This window comes from Octodon degus, unplaced genomic scaffold (assembly GCF_000260255.1).
Source record: "Octodon degus isolate 3935 unplaced genomic scaffold, OctDeg1.0 scaffold00024, whole genome shotgun sequence".
NCBI lineage: Eukaryota > Metazoa > Chordata > Mammalia > Rodentia > Octodontidae > Octodon > Octodon degus.
Window position 1 is genome coordinate 15,765,766 of NW_004524600.1, and position 6,125 is coordinate 15,771,890.

Sequence of the window (6,125 nt, forward strand, 5' to 3'; positions counted from 1 at the left end):
TTGAAAGAGAGCAGAGGAGGCATGTATAGACAGCTTACACTCCAAAAAAATGTAATACTTTAGTTATGGCTAATGTTTACCAGTCTTCTTTGAATCCTTAGTTTTGTTAAAAGCAAGATCTGTGATTCCTGTGGTCTGATTTGACAATTCAGATGGCTTTTGAAGCACCAAGCATAACCTTTGCCTGCAGCAGTATCACAAGCAAATCCACAAAAGAGATAGCTGTTAAACAGTTTGTGAAGCATAGGTATAATTTGTTAAGGATGTGCTTGCAGAGCATAGATAGCCAAAGGGAAACATAGAAAATAATGTTTTAATATTTGCAATATTAAAGTACCTGCAAAAGTCACAGGGGTCAGGGGTTCAATCCCCAGGCCTGCCATGCCAGCCCTTCCTCTGGGGCATGCTGAGAAGGCAATTGAGACTGGGCATGGTGGTGCACACCTGTAATACCAGTTCTCAGGAGGCTGAAAACAGGCAGATAGCTAAGAGTCTGATCTAGTAGTGAGACCCTAAACACCCTGTAGGCCCTTCCCTAAAAAAATACAAAAGAAAAATATTTGCAATAAACTAACATAATCTCAAGTACAAATATAATTGCCTTTTCTTTGCAAAATAAAAAGTATTAAGTAACAAAAATTAATTATTTCAGATCAAGATATTTATCTATGAAAATATTTTATGCAAATGATCAAGTATACAATCAATACCTATGGAGGTAAGAAGACTGTACAAAAACTATTATAGTTCAAAACAATTTAAGCACCAAGGGGAACACAATGCTGTCTTATAGTCTTAAAGTTAAATATTTGACAAAAGCCAATTTTTTAAATTCCAGATAGATTAATGCAAGATTTCTTACCAGCATTTAAGACCTGGATATAGGCAACGAATTACTGGAAAGATATAACAGGATGTAGCATGAAGAAAGTATTCACACATTAATTTTAATTACTAATACACTATGATATGACATTTTCAGTTCCACCAGGAAAATGCCCAGTAGGGGGATAGCTGGCTTGAAGGGGATTTCCAGTCCTAGGTTTTTAAGGAGTCTCCACACTGATTTACATAGTGGTTATACCAGTCTACATTCCCATCAGCAGTGGAGAAGGGATCCCTTTTCCCTACAACCTCTCCAACATTTGTTGTTGATTGATTTCTTTATGATAGCCACTCTTTCCGGGGTGAGATGGTATCTCAGTGTTGTTTTAATTCACATTTCACGGATGGCTAACGAAGTGGAGCACTTCTTCATATATTTATTTGCTTCTTTAATTTCATCCTCTGAGAAGTGTGTTCATGTTGGATGCCTATAACTGGATTAGGTCTTTAAATTTAGAATGGCCAAAAAATAAATAAATAAATAAATTTAGAATGGCCGTGACTCATCCACATGGCTAACACTGACAAAGGATCTGCAAATTGCAATACAGGGTTACAGGAAAATCCTAAGGGTACTTGACTGACCTTATCAGATAAAAAAGTTACATTTCTCATTATATAGGTCTTGCTTTATCTTGGTCTTAACCATCCAGCAGAAAAATATAACAACAAGGTATATAAAATAAAGCCATATTCACATGCTGAGCTGTGAATGGCTCAAGTCAATTTCTGCGGATAACCCACTACTGTTGTGGACTACTGGACTATGTTGAATTGTTTTGCTGAATTCATGCACCTATGGTATTTAGATGGCAACAGAATACCCATTTCTGACAGGACTAAACAAAAAAGGGGATACAAAGGAAGAACCATTTTGTATCTGTATATACAGAATAGTTAGGATAGATATACAGCTACTTTCGCTTAATTCAATGAGAAGAAAGATTTGTACTAATAGTGTTTGGAAAGGATATCTTGTCTGCATCTTGTACTATGGACAACCACTAAGAAGATAACAATGTACAATATATTAATTATTGAAACTGTCCTATTAATCAGTTTTGACACTGTCTCATTGCTATTTGTTTCTCAATAAAATAAAAATTACTTATATATGCTCTAAAGAAATTAAGGTATGTCAAGAACTTGGTGATAATGTTTGCAAAGTATTTAAAGGAAAATGCTATCATCTCCATATGACTTCTAAAAGACAATAAGGAAAAAGCACGAGTAAGTTGATTGGAAAAATACGAATTAAATTTATATGTAAAATGAGTTTTCCACTCCCACCCTAATCCACTGAAAAATAAAAAGCCACAAATAGCAACCATTGGTAGAAAATCACAACAACTAAACATCCAAGTTGTGCTAGTGATTGTATGAATTTGGATAACTTTATTAGAAACACTTGCAATCATAATAAAAATTTGTAAATCCTGTATCAAAAATTTCTATTTCGGGCTGGTGAGATCGTTCAGTGGTCTAAAGCACCTACTTAGAACAAGCTTAGCAAAGCACATGGACCGCGGTTCAATCCTCAGCACCACATGCCAGCCAGCCCCGCCCCCAGGTGGGCTGAACTGGCCACACACACACACACACACACACAAATAAATAAATAAATAAATAAATAAATAAAATTTCTATTTTGTGGCTTATACCATAAAGAAATGTTTTGTTTGTGCCCTAATTTGGAGTTTTCAAAATTTATAACACATAAAATTGCAAAAACTCACTACTGTTATGTACTACTGGACTATATTGGAATATTTTGCAGAATTCACTCACCTACAATATTTAAATGGCAATGGAATACCCTTTTCTGACAAAACTAAACAAAAAAGGGGGATACAAATGAATGATCATGTTCTGTATACTCAAAATAATTAGGATAGGTATTACAGCTGCATTCTCTTCATTCAGTGAATAGAGAGACTTGTTCTAATAGTGTTTGTGGACAGGATATCATGTCTGCATCTTGTATAATGCATAACTACTAAGACAAAAATAAGCAATGTATTAATTAGTGAAGCTGTTTTAAAACACTTTTGAAACTGTCTCATTGCTATTTCTCAATAAAATTATTTTTAAAAGAATAAATGTGATTAAATATTTTTAAATTATGTTTGTAGCATATTAAGGGAAATAATGAATTGTGAAAATACAAATGAGAGCGACCGCCCGTGCAACTGGATTGAAGGGGGCCGCGAAACACGCAGCAGCTGCCTTGGCCGCCTTGCCCTTCTCGCGACCAACAACGACGTCTACCGGGTATCTGCCAAGTATAGCAAAGTCGGGAAGGTTACTGTGATGGAAGACGCAGACCCGAGGAAGAGCAAAGGAGTGGCGTTTATACTGTTTTTGGATAAAGACTCTGCACAAAGCTGCACCAGAGCCGGAAACAGCAACAGTGACTTGGTGGAGTGATCAAGGCGAGCGCTGCTGTGGACGATGCAAGAGCAGCTGAAGTCATCCGAAGGCGAAAGTGCTTTGACAAACCTCAACGGGACGAGTGCGGGGAAAGTGGACACTGAAGTTAGGCTTGTCCCGAGAATATGCTCGGGGAACGTGGGCAGCCGAAGAAGAAAAAGAGAACCGCCGAGCTGGAAGAAGTCGAGGACGCAGCCGGAAGCGAGGATGAGGGCGAGGACCTGCTCGGGGGGCCTCAGCCAAGCCCTCGCCCGCCCGCGAGCCCAGACGGAGGAGCAAGCGCGAGTCCGTGCCGGGCGGACCTTCGCCCTGCAGGCCTGGCGGCGGCGCTCCAGGAGAAAGACGACGGGGACCTCAGTGACAAGCAGGAGCCTAACGATTAGATTAGCGCTGCACCCTGGAGATGGCAGGAAAAGGGAAACCGTCTGCAGTGCCAAGTGCCAGCAGACAAGGACACGTGGGACCAGACAGTATTTTTTACACTGAATAGTGAGCAGAAGCTGAAACAAAAGTTTTAAAATGATTATATTTTGAGTTGGGCACAGTGACAAGTCCTGTACTCCTAGCACTCTGGGAGGCTGAGGCAGGAGGACCGGGAGTTCTAGTCCAGCCTGGGCAACTTTGGAATTGAAGAAACCCTATCTCAACATAATTTAACAAGTTACACCAAGAATGTAGTTCAGTGGCAGGACCTGGGTTCAACCACCAGTACCAAAAAACAAAACAAAGCAACAACAAAAAATCGCATTTCTACCTTGCCATGGCATAGTAGACTTAACATCCCTAACCCAAAAATCCAAAATGCTCTAAAATCCAAAACTTGGAGCACCAACGTGATGGCTCAAGAGGAAAACACCACAGCACGCAGCGTGGCTCATGAACACTCTGAAGATCGCTGTGTCCCACTGTCTTCACGGACATAATGGATTTCCTGCTTAAAGTGCAGTTCCACACCTGGAATGTCACAGATGTGTATGCACATCTCCCGAAATGCTTGGGGGCCCAACTCGTGTTGCTGTTCAGATGGGGTCTTCCGGTGTGGCTCAGGCTGCCCTCCGCCCACTGCACAGTGGCCCAGGCTGGCCTCACACTGCCCGCAGTGCTCCTGCCGCAGCCTCTTGAGTGCTGGGATTAGAAGGTGAGCATCTCTGCATCTGGGTAATCCCATGTATTTTGGACAAGGGGGACTACCTGTACTAAAAAACAGGATTTTGGGCCAGGGAGCTGGCTCAGTGGAATAAGTGCTTCCCTGGCAAGAGCAAGGGCCTGAGTTCAATCCCTGGTTCTGCCCGCCCCCCTCAAAAAAAAAATCAAAAACAAAAAACCCAATAACAACAACAACAACAACAACAACAACAACAACAACAAAACAGGATTTGTTAATGAAAGAACTAATTTTAATAAAGACAAATACTGTGGGCCGGAGATATATCTCAGGGGCACAGTGCCTGCCTGGCAAGCGAGAGGTTCTGAGTTCAATTCCCAGTACAAAAAAAAAAAATAAAAAATAAAATACTATGATGGTAATGCTGTTGCACTTCCATATAAAGGTAGGTATTAAATGATTTATTTGAAAACTTGACTGCAAATGCTTTAGTGAGGTATTGCTGTTTTGTAAGTACTTTTGAAAGACAATCTTTAAAACGAAACTTCATAAGAACTGAAAGAGTGCTTTATTGCTGATAGTACTGTCAATAAATTTTCAAAAGGATATCTTTAAATATGGGTCTTTCATCATCTTACTTCTTTTAGTGTTAGTCCAGTCTGGATGTGAGTGATTTTGAAGCCGGACGTGATGGTGCACACCCCAGCATTCGGGAGGCTGAGGCAGGAGGATCACCACAAGTTCCAGGCCAGCCTGGGTTACATTGTGAACTCAGGGCCAATCTAAACTGCACAGAGAGAATCTTTGTCAAACAAACATAAAATAGCCAGGTATGGGGGTACATACCTGTCATCCCAACACTTGGGAGGCTGAGGCAGGAGGATGTCATGAATTCCACACTGACGTGGGCTATGAATTGAGTTTAAGGCCAGCCTTGATTACAGAGTAAAACCTCACATCAAGAAATCAAAAAAGAAAAAATAAAATCCAAAAATACACAGTAGCTCTTAAAGGCTTATAACCAAACATAGTACCTATCTATCTACTTTGTCTGTAATCCCAAATTCTATTCCCAAAACTAACTTCTTCCCATTAATATTTAACATATATTTGTACTGCAATAAAAAAAGAAAATACAAATGAGTAAATTAAAGCTACATATGACAATCTGGATAATTTCATATACAGATTAGAATTGTTAAAGTAAATCATAGAAGATTAGATACATATACCTATATCACTTTTCCAGTCAACCTTAGGTTGATTTTTAATCTTGAACACTTGGCAGGTCTTCAGATTAAGCTGTCCCACCAGGATATATACATATATACGCATGTATTTATTATTTCTAAATAATGCATAGCTTTAATTATCTCAGTTGAAATTGAGTTAACATTTTATGGCATAAGTAATTTTTAAACTAAAGATGAAAAAGAGTATGTTGAGTTGTCACTCTTCACAAATGATAGGATTTTTTTTCTAATTTTATTTTAAAGAGTCAAAACAAAAACAAATAAAGAGTCAAAACAGACAAAGGGGCCAAACACACTCACTGGAAGAAAGATAGCCTCTTTAACAATTTGTGCTGGAAAAACTGGCTCTCTACATGCCGAAAACTCAACCTTGACCCAGGTCTATCACCATGCACTAAACTAAAGTCGAAATGGATTAAAGATCTAAACATTAAAGCAGAGACATTAAATCT

The 6,125-nt window shown here is 39.2% G+C and overlaps 1 pseudogene; it reads left to right on the forward strand.

The window, feature by feature from the left end:
- Nucleotides 1–3,033: 3,033 nt before the first annotated feature.
- On the forward strand, nucleotides 3,034–3,801 carry LOC101560959 (annotated as a pseudogene).
- Nucleotides 3,802–6,125: the final 2,324 nt, after the last annotated feature.